Source organism: Protopterus annectens, chromosome 12.part0 (assembly GCF_019279795.1).
Source record: "Protopterus annectens isolate FY-2018-M chromosome 12.part0, PAN1.0, whole genome shotgun sequence".
Taxonomy (NCBI): domain Eukaryota; kingdom Metazoa; phylum Chordata; order Ceratodontiformes; family Protopteridae; genus Protopterus; species Protopterus annectens.
Window position 1 is genome coordinate 101,725,664 of NC_056746.1, and position 13,638 is coordinate 101,739,301.

The 13,638-nt window shown below is 47.3% G+C and overlaps 1 protein-coding gene across 1 annotated transcript in view; it reads left to right on the forward strand.

Annotated features, from left to right (window-relative positions):
* EIF3B (eukaryotic translation initiation factor 3 subunit B) overlaps positions 1–13,638 on the forward strand; it is a gene marked incomplete in the record, with an annotated part of 704,366 nt that overhangs the window by 383,270 nt on the left and 307,458 nt on the right.

Consider the following 13,638-nt stretch of genomic DNA (forward strand, 5'->3'; position numbering starts at 1 on the left):
TCAGTGTGTGTTCTTGCTTGTTTTGTGGGTTAGGCAGTTAGGTGGACCTTACTTCTGTAGGTCCCACCGTCTGCCAGGTCTCTTCATTCTGTTTTTGTGCCACAGGTCTATGATTGTGGATGTTGATTACATGAACCTATCGAAGGCTGTACCACAGATAGCTCGTATCCCCTCCCCCTTCACTTGCAGGGTGAACAGGGATAGTTCTACCATTCCCCCTTTTATCTCAACCTCTTCATCAGTCCGAGTTCCAGTGACTGTTCTCGTGGAGGCCATTTTGCACACTGCATGTTCCTACATTGACAAGGTTAGTGCCACTAGTACTGTTGCTGTCACCTGCAGTTATGATCTGACCCATCCTTACTGCTGATTATTTCCTTGGTCCTGGGTTGTGGGGTTGATGTTTTGACATTGATTCTGGTGCCATCCTCTTCTGCACTGATCCATTGGTTAGAATTTTCAACTTGAGCCCTTCATCCCAAGAGCTTTAACACAGGTCTCAGCCATCGGCTGACCCACATGCCTGCTTCACTTTCTGCCTTGTCCAGCAACTGTTTCTGAATCTTCAGAAGTTTCACACCACTGAGACTAGACTGTCTGAATGCTGCTGGTGGACTTTTTGATAGGAGTTTGAGTGTGATTCTGCCTCCTCTTTGTCATCCATAGAAAGTTTCCCCAATTTGGGTTCCTGCAAGATCTTGCAAAAGGAAGCATATTGACTCCATTTTGGAGTTTCTTGTACTGAACATGGATAACAGAGATGAGATGAATTCCCCAGATGACCTGTAATTCAGGGCATATTACAGATGACCAGCTTTGGGGGTGGGGGGAGGTTGGACCATAATCCCCTCTCCAGAAGTGGTTCTGAAGGAGGCCTTCAGATGTCTCCCTACACCTTATTGAGTAGCTCCTCTGTGAACAGAAAGGTGGCTGTCGCTTCTGGGGAGGCATGAAAAGGACTTGACATTGTAGCTTGAATACCTAGGAGACTGGAGAGGGACCTCCAGCCTTCTAAGGGTTAGAATCTTTGGGTAAAGGATCCTGTAGTAGACTCTGTCATCACCTGGAACAAGGTGCTTCTTTTCTCAGACATGGAATCTAGGGTGGTGGATTTGTCTGTACATCCTCAGCATTTTGTCTTGTGTCTCTTGCGTTACCAGATACATTTTGAGAGTCTGGCATGAGATTGTGGATTATAAGATAGAAGCTCTGGAGAAGGTGTCCAAATAGTGGGTTGTTTGCCACGCTGTGTAGTCTAGCTGCCACACTGTCTACATTATCTAACCTCACCACATATTAGTTCGTAATGCAGTGGAAGATGAGTCAAGAGCAGCAGGCACCGGTTATTTTATGCCGGGTATGCTTGTCTTTGTCTTATAAACTTTTCTAAGAATGCCACGTTCATCTTTTTTAATGTCCCCTTTAATGGTACTAAGCTTTTTTGATCACATGTTAAGGAAAAAACTGGAGTATAGTGCAAGACAGTTGTGGTTTTTGGCATTAGGTTTATGGCACTCCCAACTCCTGTCCTGGGCTGCAAAAGAGCCACTGTCAACTTTTGTACAGCTGACAGAAACAAAGCTTTGAACAGGCCTGGAAAAACAAGCATAGACACAGATATGGTGTCTGAGGCAGACACCACCCTAATGACAGAAACTCTTAGTCAAATCAGGAGTACCACAGACCTCCATCTGCAGGTCAGCAACTAACTTATTTAGGACTTACCTGACTGTTTTGCTGCGTTTTCAGTCAGGAGTCACTGGTCCCCTTCACCTACTGGCATAAGACAGTCATACATGACAGGCAAATCTTAAATATAATATCCAGATACTACAAGCAGGTCTTTCCTTAGCCACACTCCTTTTCCCATCCTGCCATCTTACTCCATTAGAAGAGTACAGTTCTACATTGTCTCTGGCAGATGTTCATCGTGCATACAGCTGCAATCATAACAGATGGGTTCTCCTGCCGTCAGGCGGGTCCTCGTTCGGCCGAATTCCAAAGTCTAGGTCTGGCGTCTGTTGTTGTCGCTTCTTCCCTGACGTCAGTGCGACAGGGGTATAAAGGAACCAGCCGACGCCATTTTCTTCAGTCTTTCTTGCCGCGTGGTGCCCGAAGCAGAAGCAGTTCACAAGTGCCGGTCGGCCAGCTCCTGAGATTACGAAAATTTTGGAAACCGAAGTCTTCTAAAAGCTAAGTACCCCATTGGGGAACCTTTTCTTGCCTCAGACCGATGTCAGACAAAGTCAATAATTGTATTTCTTGTGGGAAGCAAATACCGCATAAGGATTTCCATTCCCTCTGTATACCTTGTTTAGGCCCAGACCACGAGGTCTCGGCCTGTTGCTTTTGTGCTACATTCAACAAACGCACTATTAAGCGTCGGGCGGAGTTCGCCCAGCATTATTTTGGAAAAGCATTTAACTATACCATGTCGTCGGATACTCCGACTCCGGTTTTGTCTAAAAAACACAAGGACCGACACTCGAGGTCCGCGGCCTCTACCGACACCACGCCAAAGCCGACTACACATGGTCCGGTTCTCAGTGAGGCGCCTACGCAGCCCCTGCCTACCGACGACCTGTCTTTGACGGTGTCTCCTGTACCCGAGGTCGCAGGCTCCTCGGCCCACACCCCGACTACAGATACCGAAGCCACTCTTGGCGCTGAAACTCAGAATGTGGACAGATCCACTTCCACTCAAGGTGTCTTCAGACCTTCCTCTTCTTTCTCCATCAAGGCTTTCACAAAGGCTAAAGCATCCATGCACTCTAAGAGATCAGCTACTCAGGGCCCATCTCCAGGCCCCAATGCCTAAGAAACAGATGCTCAAAATGGCTGAGGATTTAATTACTCTTATCAGAGGATCTCGGCCCCCTCCGGACAAAAGGCCTAGAGAGGAGGTAGATTCCCCCTCCTCTGATCAGGGCTCCATTATTTCAGAGCACTCTGATGATCAGGAACCTTCTTACTCCCCTTTTGAAGACTCTGATGCGGAGGAGTCCATCCCTTCTGTATCCCCCCCTGAGGATTACTCATTTGGGGAATCTTTGCATATGTTAAGGGAACACTTCCACTGGGAAGGCCAGGAATATTCTGATTCCAAGAAAAGGCTCAGGGAATTTCTCTTGCTTCCTCAGCACAGGCCTCTGGCTATACCTCCTGTCTTGGACATACTAGATGATGTTTACTCGGAGGCCTGCCTTAACCCGGACTCTCTACTTCCAGCTCCTGTTAAGCCTGACGGGTACTACAGAGTTCCTGACTCACACCAATTTCTATACAAAAGCCATGCTGCTGACCCAGAAACCATCTCACAGGGCCCCAAGGGAGTTAAGGCCTCCATTGCTAAAAATCCATTGCCTTCCGAGAGAGATTCCAGTTCCTTAGAAAGGTGGGGAAAAAAGGTATATACCTCTGCTACCTTATCCATGAGGGCCTTAAACTGTCAGATGTGATAGTGTTCAATCTCGCCGTTTGTTCTTACACATGGGTTCGGAGCCGATCCTCGGCTCCGTGTCGGCCGCTTGCAAGCTCTGCATCGAGGAGAAGCTCGAGACAACCTAATACCCACAATCCCCCTCTGCCTTTACCTCAGATCTAGTTTGCCGCTGCTGCGTTCGCATCTCTGGGATCTAGCTCGAGCGACTTCAGATAAGATATAACTTATTTTGTTATATTTGAAGTAAAATTTGTTCTAAAAGTACTTTTTGGTAGACATTGTGTATGTGTGTGTGTGGTAAGGTTAATTCTCGGTACCGTTAAGTTTACTTAAACTGGTTAAGGTTTCTCGGGGCCTTCCACCCCTTACTTAAAATTTGACAACCGGACTGACTTTATATCGGATTCGACTTTGTTTCTACTGGATTTGTCTCTCTACTGGACTTGACTTTTTCTCTTACCTGTAAGATGTCTGAGAAAATTAAATCAGGCTTTAAACGTTGCCAGTGTGGCCAAAAAATGTCAGTTACTGACAACCATAGTTCCTGTGTCTACTGCCTTGGCCCTCTCCACTTACAAGAGGACTGTTCAATTTGTCACTCTTTTAGTGGGAGGGTCATGACAGATAGGCGCAGGAAACTCATGGACAGGGGGTTATTAAAACCTTCCTTTCAGGAGGCTCTGGATGCTTCAGACCAGGCATCCAAATCCTCGAAGGAATCGAAGACGTCGGAGCCCAAGTCATCGGCTCCGAGCTCTTCGAGTAAATTTAGATCACCGGTTCCACAGACTTCGGGCCGAGTGTTCAACTGGTATCAGTTCCTGAGCCTCGAGTCTTGGAACCGGTGATGGAGCTCCTCCTCTACTCTATTGAGGTCGGCTCCGTCTTCGGTTCCTTCGACCCGTTCTTCTTCTAAGCTCTCCGATGTCGATGTGGATCGTGTGGTGCAGAAGTTATTGGAGCATTCGCCCTATCCAAACTTATTTCTGTTTCCACCCTGTTGGTGTCGAAACTTGAAGGCCTTCCATTGTCTCCATCCATTCCTCCTCCGAGACCTGTCCAGTCTTTGGAGCCGGAAGAGGTTGATCTTCTGATTGTGGAGCCCTCGGGTCGAGAACCGTCCTTTCTCGGTCTGTTCCTCACCTCGACTCCGGACCGGTACCGAGTCTCGAGCCGACGATCTGTCCTTGGTTCCGTGGCCGAGAGTCGAACTGACGCTTCGGTTCCGACCCTTCCCTCGGGGCCTCGGCGCTGATTGATTCGGCTCCATCCTCGGGTTGATGCCTTTGGTGCCTGTCTCGGGATTCTTCCCATTTCTTCGAACTGGGAGATTCTTCGACTCGGGACCCGGGGCTTTCGATCTCATGAGGCAGGTGTTGTCTACACAGACAACCACATCAGTAGAAGCAACCTCTCCTCCCCATAAAGGGCCGTTATCCTCCTCTGCACCCACGGCCACAACCAAGCGTCGAGCACCGGTGTCTCAGCCACCCCTGGAGGGTGCCCCCTCTTCCTCGGAGGCTTCTTCGGATGCTCCCCATGAAGAAGTCCCTAGGAAAAGGTTGTGTAAGAGGAGACACTTAGATTCTCCACAAGAATCTTTGACATCCGATACTGACTTGGATGAGTCAGAAGGGTCCCCTAAGTCACCTTCAGAAGATGTCTCTTTTTCTGACATATTGGAGATCCTGAAACAGAGAGGTGATTGGCAGTCCCTTCCCCCTTCTGAGGATGAAGTCAGTCTTGCTGAAGGCATTCGGTGCTCGCCCTTCCTCCTCCTGGGTCACTCCGCCCTTCGATGAATTAATGGAACTTATTGCTCGAAGGGCGTGGGAGGCTCCTGACACAGTGGAACCAGTCCCTAGGAAGCCCAATAAGTATATCGCTGCACCCCAGGACAAAATTTACTTGACAAAAGGAGTTCCAGTTGACGCTATGGTGGTGGCAGCGGCCACGAAAAAGGAGATGTCGGAATCTTCCTCATCTGTCCATCCCCCTAATAAAGATTCTAGGACTATGGACAGGTATGGGAAGCGCATTTTTAGTTCAGCGGCTTTTTCCATGCGATCCCTGAACTATTTGACCCACTTTACACGACTACAGAGGGATCTAGTCAAAGAGTTGGGAGATACCCTCCAGGGTACTACAGATGCTGCTGTCTCAGAGAAAGTGACAGCGCAGCTTAATACCCTTACATCCATTGGGAACTCGTCCATGAGGCTGATCTCTTACGCAGCCGAAGGTTCGAGTAGGGCAGCAGCTTCAGCGATTGCTTTTCGCAGACAATCCTGGATGCGCTTATGTTCATTTGCGGAAGCCTTCAAGTCTTCCTTTACTAACGCCCCATTTGACGGTGCCACTCTTTTTGGCCCCAAAGTAAAGGAGACCCTTACCCGGTGTGAGCAGGAGGGAAAGACTCTGTCTGCTGTCGGAGTCCGCTTTTCCACCCCAACCAGACCGTACCCCAAAGGGCAACGTGGTGGAAAAATGTGGTTTCGAAAACCCCAAGGATCTTTCCCAGGCACACAGGGTGATGCCCCTTCTAGAGGCAGAGGAGGGGGCAGAGGTGGAAGACGCCGCCCTGGCGGCAGAGGGGGTCCGCAGAATCAAGGTGACAGGGATACACTCCCTGGTAAACCTTTCCAGCACTCCTGAGAGGAGGCCCAACTGTCCTGCTCTGGAGGCAGTCGGGTCGCTAGCTTTATACCCTCAGGCCTGGCAAAACATAACTACAGACAAGTGGGTAAAAAGCGTGGTTACCAGAGGTTACAATATACCATTTCTTTCCCATCCCATTCCAAAGAAAAGACTCCCAGATGTACCGCCCCATCTGCGAGAGCCAGCAGCTATAGAAATTTCAAAGCTGCTAGAAAAGAGTCATCCAACCTGTCCCAGCGGACCAGAAAGGATTCGGGACTTACTCAAGGTTCTTTTTAGTTCCAAAGAAAACAGGGGACTGGACGCCCATTCTGGACCTAAGCGACCTCAATACCTTCGTCAAGAAAGAAAAGTTCAGAGTGGTCACGCTTCAATCGATCCTTCCATTCTTACAGAAGGACGACTGGATGTGCTCAATAGATCTGAAGGATGCATACTACCACATCAAATGGCCAGGGCATCCAGAGATCATTTGTGCTTCCGGCTAGGTGCCAGTCACTTTCAGTTTCGAGCCCTGCCCTTTGGTCTGACCTCAGCCCCCAGGGTCTTCACCATATGCATGGCAGTGGTAGCGTCTCACTTGAGACGCCAAGGATTCCAGGTGTTTCCGTATCTGGACGACTGGCTCCTTTCTGCCACCACCCAGCGTCAACTAGTACAGGCCAGAGACTATACTCTTCAACTGTGTATTCACCTAGGAATTTCCGTAAACTTCGGAAAATCCTTACTACAGCCATCACAGAGTATCTTATTCATAGGAGCGGAATTAAATACACATCAGTTAATTCTAAGACTTCCTCCAGAAAGGATACTTTCACTTCAGACTCACATACGTCTTCTTCTTTTGTCCAGGAAATCCCCAGCAAAACTAGTACTGAAGATTTTGGGACTCATGTCAGCTTCTCTTATTGCAATACCCTTGGGAAGACTGCACATGAGAGTCCTACAATGGCTACTGTTTGCACAATGGTCGTTCCAACAACTACCTCTAACACACGAGATTCTTATAACGAACACATGCAAAACACACCTAAACTGGTGGCTTCAGACATGCAACCTTTCCAAGGGGAGACCATTTGTGCTACCCACGCCTACAGTTACGGTGACCACGGACGCTTCCCTGATAGGGTGGGGGGGCATCTTTCAGGGACAGACAGTCCAAGGTGAATGGACCAATTTAGAGTACAATCTGCACATCAATGTTCTAGAGTTGAGGGCAGTGTTTCTAGCGTTGCAACACTTTGCTCCCCTTCTTCCTCTGGGAACTATTGCAGTTCAGACGGACAACATGTCGGTGGTCTGGTACATAAACAAGCAAGGGGGAACCAAGTCCTATCAGCTATGCAGAGAGGCCATGAGAATCTGGCAATGGGCGGAGTCCACGGGTCGCTTTCTGATAGCAACGCACATCCCGGGTCATCCAACGCCATAGCCGACAGGCTGAGCAGAGCAATACTGTTACCGCACGAGTGGTCCCTAAAACAGTCAGTTGCGAAAAGATTTTTTCGACGTGGGGCCAGCCTTCCTGCGATCTGTTTGCGTCTCCAATGAACGCCAAATGCAGGAGCTACTTTGCCCTATTACCCTTTCCAGGGGAAGTCCCCAGGGACGCACTGATTCACGATTGGCCCCCGGGACTCCTGTACGCATTTCCTCCCTTCCCCCTGATATCAAAGTTTCTCCAGAAAGCCAAAAACCTACACAGGACAATAATCCTCATTGCCCCATTCTGGCCTCGTCAAATTTGGTTTCCCTTCCTCATGACACACTGCATTCGGGGACCCTGGATCCTGGACCCAGAGCCAGATCTATTGACTCACTCGTCAGGGGCTCCCCACCCCTCGCTCTTCTCCCTCCATCTAGCAGCTTGGCTGCTCCAATTCCCAACTTAGCCAGGTCTGATCTTCTTTCGCCTGCAGTTCAGAATATTTTAGTGGCTTCTCATAAAGCTTCCACTACTAAAACATATACTAGTAAATGGAAGCTTTGTATTCTGGGCGAATACACAGCAAGTGGACCCTGTCATAGCTCCTTTGAATAAAATATTAGAGTTTTTAACAGACTTGTTCCATCAGGGTGCTTCTCCTGCCACATTAAGAGTTCAATTGGCTGCCATTTCTAATTTCCATGTGGAAGAATGTGGGGCTCCTGATGTTCTTCATCTCACATTGCTGCAGTCCTAACACTTGGGTAGTCCGCTGTCCCTCGGTCGGCCCGAATATCAGAGTATAAGGCTGACGTCGGTCAAGGCGCATTTGACTGACATCAGAACGTCAGGGTACAAATGCGCATGACCGACGTCATATCCTCAGTCTTTTTTGCCGCATGGTCCGATGCAGAAGCAGTGTTGCAAGTGCCGTTCGGCGTTCTGAAATTTTACGAATTCGGAGTTTCAGACCGAAGTCAGAGTTGGTTAAGTACCCGCTGGGGAATATTTTGGTTTTTCTTGCCTCAGTGGTTTACCGGATGTCAGAAAAGTGAATAACTGTATTTCTTGTGGGAAACAGATACCGCATAGGGATTACCATAATTTGTGTATACCTTGTTTGGGACCTGAGCACGACGTTGTTGGGTGTCGCTTTTGTGCTAGGTTCAATAAACGCACTATAAAGCGAAGGTTGGATTGTGCCAGGTTGGTCTTTGGGAAGCGGTGCAATTACAATATGCCGTCGGATGCTCCGGCGCCGCTTCCTCAAAGAAGCGCAAGGACAAGGCAGTTAAACCTAGGTTAGAGGAGTCGTCCGAACCGGACGCCGGTTCTTTAGAGGCGTCAGTGGAACCAGTGGTTCCGACGGAGGCCTCTCTGGAGTCCCAGGGAGAAACTTTGTTTTTACAGGATGTGGCCTCCCAGGAGGCAGGTCAGGCTGTAGGGGCTTCTCAGATATCTGTACTCCCCTCCCTTCCTAAGGTGTCTAGGCCCTCTCTTTCTGCTTCCAAGGCTTCTCCTAGAGGCAGGTCTAGTTTTGCTTCTGTGGGTGTCACTCCTAGTTCTTCGGGTTCGGTGCCCAAGAAGCACATGCTTAAAATGGCAGAAGATTTAATTACTTTAATTAGAGGCTCTATGCCCCCTCCTGATAAGAGGCCTAGGATGGAACCTGTGTTGGGGGATTATGAGCAGGCTTCAGATGTGTCTGAGTCTTCGGCTGAAGACTTGCAGGAGTATTCTCATTATTCTGATTCTGATGTGGATGATTCTACTCCTTCTGCTTCTCCTCCTGAGGATTTTTCTTTTTCAGAGACCCTTCACTCCATGAGAGAACATTTTAAATGGGAAGGTCAGGATTTCTCTGATTCCAGGAAAAGGCTTAGGGAATTTTTGTTTTTACCCCAGCATAGGCCTTTAGCTATACCTCCTGTTCTGAATGTGGTGGAAGATGTGTTTGCAGAGGCTTCTCTTAATCCTGATTCTTTGCCTCCTGCTCCTGTTAAACCAGATAGGTATTACAGGGTGCCTGAAGCTCATAAGTATCTTTTTAAAAGTCCTAGGGCAGACCCAGAAACTGTTAGCCAGGGGCCTAAGGGTGTGAAGGTTTCTGTTGTCAAGAATCCGGTTCCTGCAGATAAGGAGGCCAGGGCCTTGGATAGATGGGGAAAGAAAGTTTATACTTCTTCCACTCTAGCCATGAGAGCTTTGAATTGCCAGTTTCATATGTTGAAATATCAAAATTATCTCCTTTCACAGTTGAAATCTAAGGTTGATGCTCTGGCGGAAGGTATTGATTGTAAAGAGTTACAAGATTTAGTGCATGTTTCTGAACAGGTGGGTAAGCATTCTTTGCAATGTGGTTTTGATGCTGTACAGGCCTCGTCTAGGGTGGCTGCCACTGGGTCAGTTCTTCACAGGCATGCCTGGCTGAGGGATCAAAATTTATCTGACCATGTTAAAACTAGGATTTTGGATGCCCCTTTGCAATCTGATGTCTTGTTTGGTTCTCCTGTTGAGGCAGTTTTAAAGAAAATGGAAGACAAGGCTAAGTCTATGCAGACTGTTAAAGATTTTTTTGCAGGTTCAGCCTCCAAAGTTTAGTAGAAATTGGCCTACTAAAGGGTGGACGTATCCTTCTTATGATTCCCAGTCTAGGGGTAGATCTAGACGTGGCAGGGGCAGAGGTCAGGGCTCTTTCAGGCCTAGGACAGGGAGTTCTCCTGCACAGTCTTCGGGTGAGGGCAGGGGTCAGTCCTTTCGTAAACAGACCCAATGACCTACCTTTTCAGCTGCCAGAACCTTCTCGCCTGGCAGCACCTTTGGGAGGAAGGTTGGCACTTTTCAAAGAAAATTGGAGTTTGATTACCCAAGACAGATGGGTACTGGATATCATACATCACGGTTACATATTTTATTTCCATACCTTGCCTCCTTTCAAAGGCATGCCAGACATTCCTCCTCAACAAAGAATAGAGGCTCACAAGCAAATTTCTCTGTTACTCCAAATAAGGGCCATACAGCCGGTTCCTATGCCAGAAAGGGGCCTAGGATTTTATTCTCGCCTGTTCCTTGTGCCAAAAAAGGGGAACACGTGGAGACCAATTTTGGATTTATCTATCCTCAACACTTATCTGGACATTCCCAAGTTCAAAATGTTGACGTTACAACAGCTTTTACCTCTACTGGGCAAGGATCACTGGATGGTAACTTTGGATCTCAAGGAGGCTTACCTTCATGTTCCTATCAGACTAAGTTGCAGGTAGTATCTGCGTTTTCGGACTGGGACTTCTCACTATCAGTTCTCTGCATTGCCCTTTGGCTTATCTACTGCGCCCAGAGTATTTACGAAAGTTCTGGCTCCAGTGATAGCTTTCTTCAGGCTAAAATGAATACAAATCTATCCTTATTTGGACGATTGCCTGATTCTGGCTCAAGGAAGGGACGAGCTTCTTCGTCATTTGGAATATGTGATTGCAGTGCTAAGATGCCTGGGGTATTCTGTGAACGAAATAAAGTCCAGTCTAGTACCCTCTCAAGACATGTGCTTTCTGGGTGTAAGACTGAATACAGCATCCCAGATGGCCTTTCTAACCCCGGACAAACAAAAGAATCTTTCCTTTTACTTCCATCATCTATCTCTTCAGTCCGGGCTGACTGCAAGGACAGTCCTTCAAGCCTTAGGGTTCATGGCATCTTGTATTCTGGTGCTTCCCAATGCCAAACTGCATATGAGGAAGTTGCAATGGTATCTCAAAATGTATGGACACAGCACTGCCAGCATCTGGACACTGTCATTCAAATAATACCTTGCATTCAAAAGGAATTTTTGTGGTGGGCTCAGGAATGTCACCTAAACAAGGGACTCTCTGTGACCCGCCAGAGGCGAGTCAAATTTTAACGACAGATGCCTCAGACAAAGCTTGGGAGCTCATCTAAACGGAAAGTGGATACAAGACAAGTGGCCTGTCAGACTACAGCATCTACATATCAACTTGAAGGAGATGTTAGCAGTCCAGTTTGCATTAATAGCTTTCAAGGATTTACTTCTTCCAGGGCAGGTGTTGATTCTAACAGACAACACAACTGTCATGTGGTGCATCAACAAGCAAGGGAAACACATTCTTATCCTCTATGCAGGCAAGCAATGATTTTGTGGGAGACTGCTCTCAGTTTACAACTAAATCTTCAGGCAAGGTTTCTGCCGGGAGCACAGAACTCCTTAGCAGATGTGTTAAGCAGACAAATCATGGATCCCCACGAGTGGAAACTGGATCTTCATGTATTTCAGAAATTGACAGTGTCCTGGGGAACTCCAGACATAGATCTGTTCGCTTCTCCACTAAACCACCAGCTGCCAAAGTTTTGCACAAAGCGGTTTCATCCCACAGCTTGGAAAGTGGATGCTCTTTCTTTCAGTTGGAAAAATCTTCATGTGTATGCCTTTCCACCTCTGCCTCTCCTCCCAAAGGTACTTCTGAAGGTCAGACAGGACAAGCCAAGGATGATTTTGATAGCTCCAGATTGGCCTCGACAGCACTGGTACCCATTACTGAGAAGTCTAGTACGGAAGCCTCCATGGCCTTTGCCTTTGATTCCACATCTGTTGTCCCAGGAGGACAGTCATTTGCTCAATGTCAAACTTCACTCTCTTCACCTAACAGCATGGCATATTCTGTTTTAAACCATAGAGGGTCTCAACTTCCACAACAAGTTTTGAATGTGATTTTGGAAGCTAGAAGGCCTAGTACAAGGAAAGTGTACGCAGATAAATGGAAGAGATTTTTATTTTGGAGTGCAGCTAAGGATTTGGATGTTTCTGAGCCTGATTTAAGTGTGGCTCTTCAATATCTTACTGAGTTATTGGACAAAGGTTTGTCCTTCTCTTCTATTAAGATTCATGCTGCAGCAATTTCAGCTCACTACGACTGTGACCCACCATTGTTTTCTCATCCTTTGTTCAAGCAATTTCTTAGAGGGGCAAAGAATATAAGACCCCGCCAAGGGCTCCTACTCCTGCTTGGGATCTCAATTTTGTGTTGGAGAAACTCACTCTACAACCTTTTGAGCCTGCAGCTACTGCTGAGTTGAAATATTTGTCATGGAAGACTGCTTTTTGTTGGCCATTACCTCTGCAAGAAGGGTTTCTGAATTGCAGGCCCTTATGGCAGTTGAGCCTTTCTTAATTTTCCATAAGGATAGGGTATCTTTACGCACTAATCCTTCCTTTATGCCTAAAGTGGTTTCTAGTGTGGCTTTAAACCAAACTATTCATTTGCCTACTTTTTATGCAAATCCCCAAACTAAAGGGGAAAAGATTTTGCACACTTTAGATGTACACAGGCAGTTGCGATATTATTTGGACAGAACTAAAGGGTTCAGACAATCTCAGCAGTTATTAGTTTCTTTTGCTTTGTGCTCTCAGGGCAAGCCCGTGTCAAAACAAACTATTTCTAAGTGGATTGGATTTTGCATTGCTTTCTGTTATTCCCATCATGGCAAAGAGATTCCAGCTGGGATTAGGCCTCATTCCACTAGGGCTACTGCCACTTCAACAGCTTTTTGAGGGGTGGCTACTAAGGATATTTTGGAGGCAGCCACTTGGAGTTCAGTGCATACCTTCTCTAGGCATTACCACCTTCCTCTGTACTCTAAATCCAGGGCTGGTTTTGCCACTGCTGTGTTGCAGGGCATTTTGGCAGCTCCTGCTTCATTATAGTTTAGCCATCCTCCCTTACCTCTGCTTTGGGATTCTACCCAAGTGTTAGGACTGCAGCAATGTGAGATGAAGAACATAGTACAGTTTTGTACCTACCATAAATGTAGATGTTCGAAGATCCACATTGCTGCAGTCCAATTTACCCTCCCTCCTTCCCCTCTGTAGTTTGAGGTGGTTGTGTGGGTTGGGTTATCCATCTGAGGTATAGTGTCTATATTGTATATATTGTACATATTTTTGGTGTTAGGCTGGTTGGTTGTTTAGTTGTTGTCTTTGGGTTTTGACCTTTCTTTTTAGGGTCTTCTGACATCTGGGGCAAGAAAAGACTGAGGATATGACGTCGGTCATGCGCATTTGTACCCTGACGTTCTGATGTCAGTCAAATGCGCCTTGACC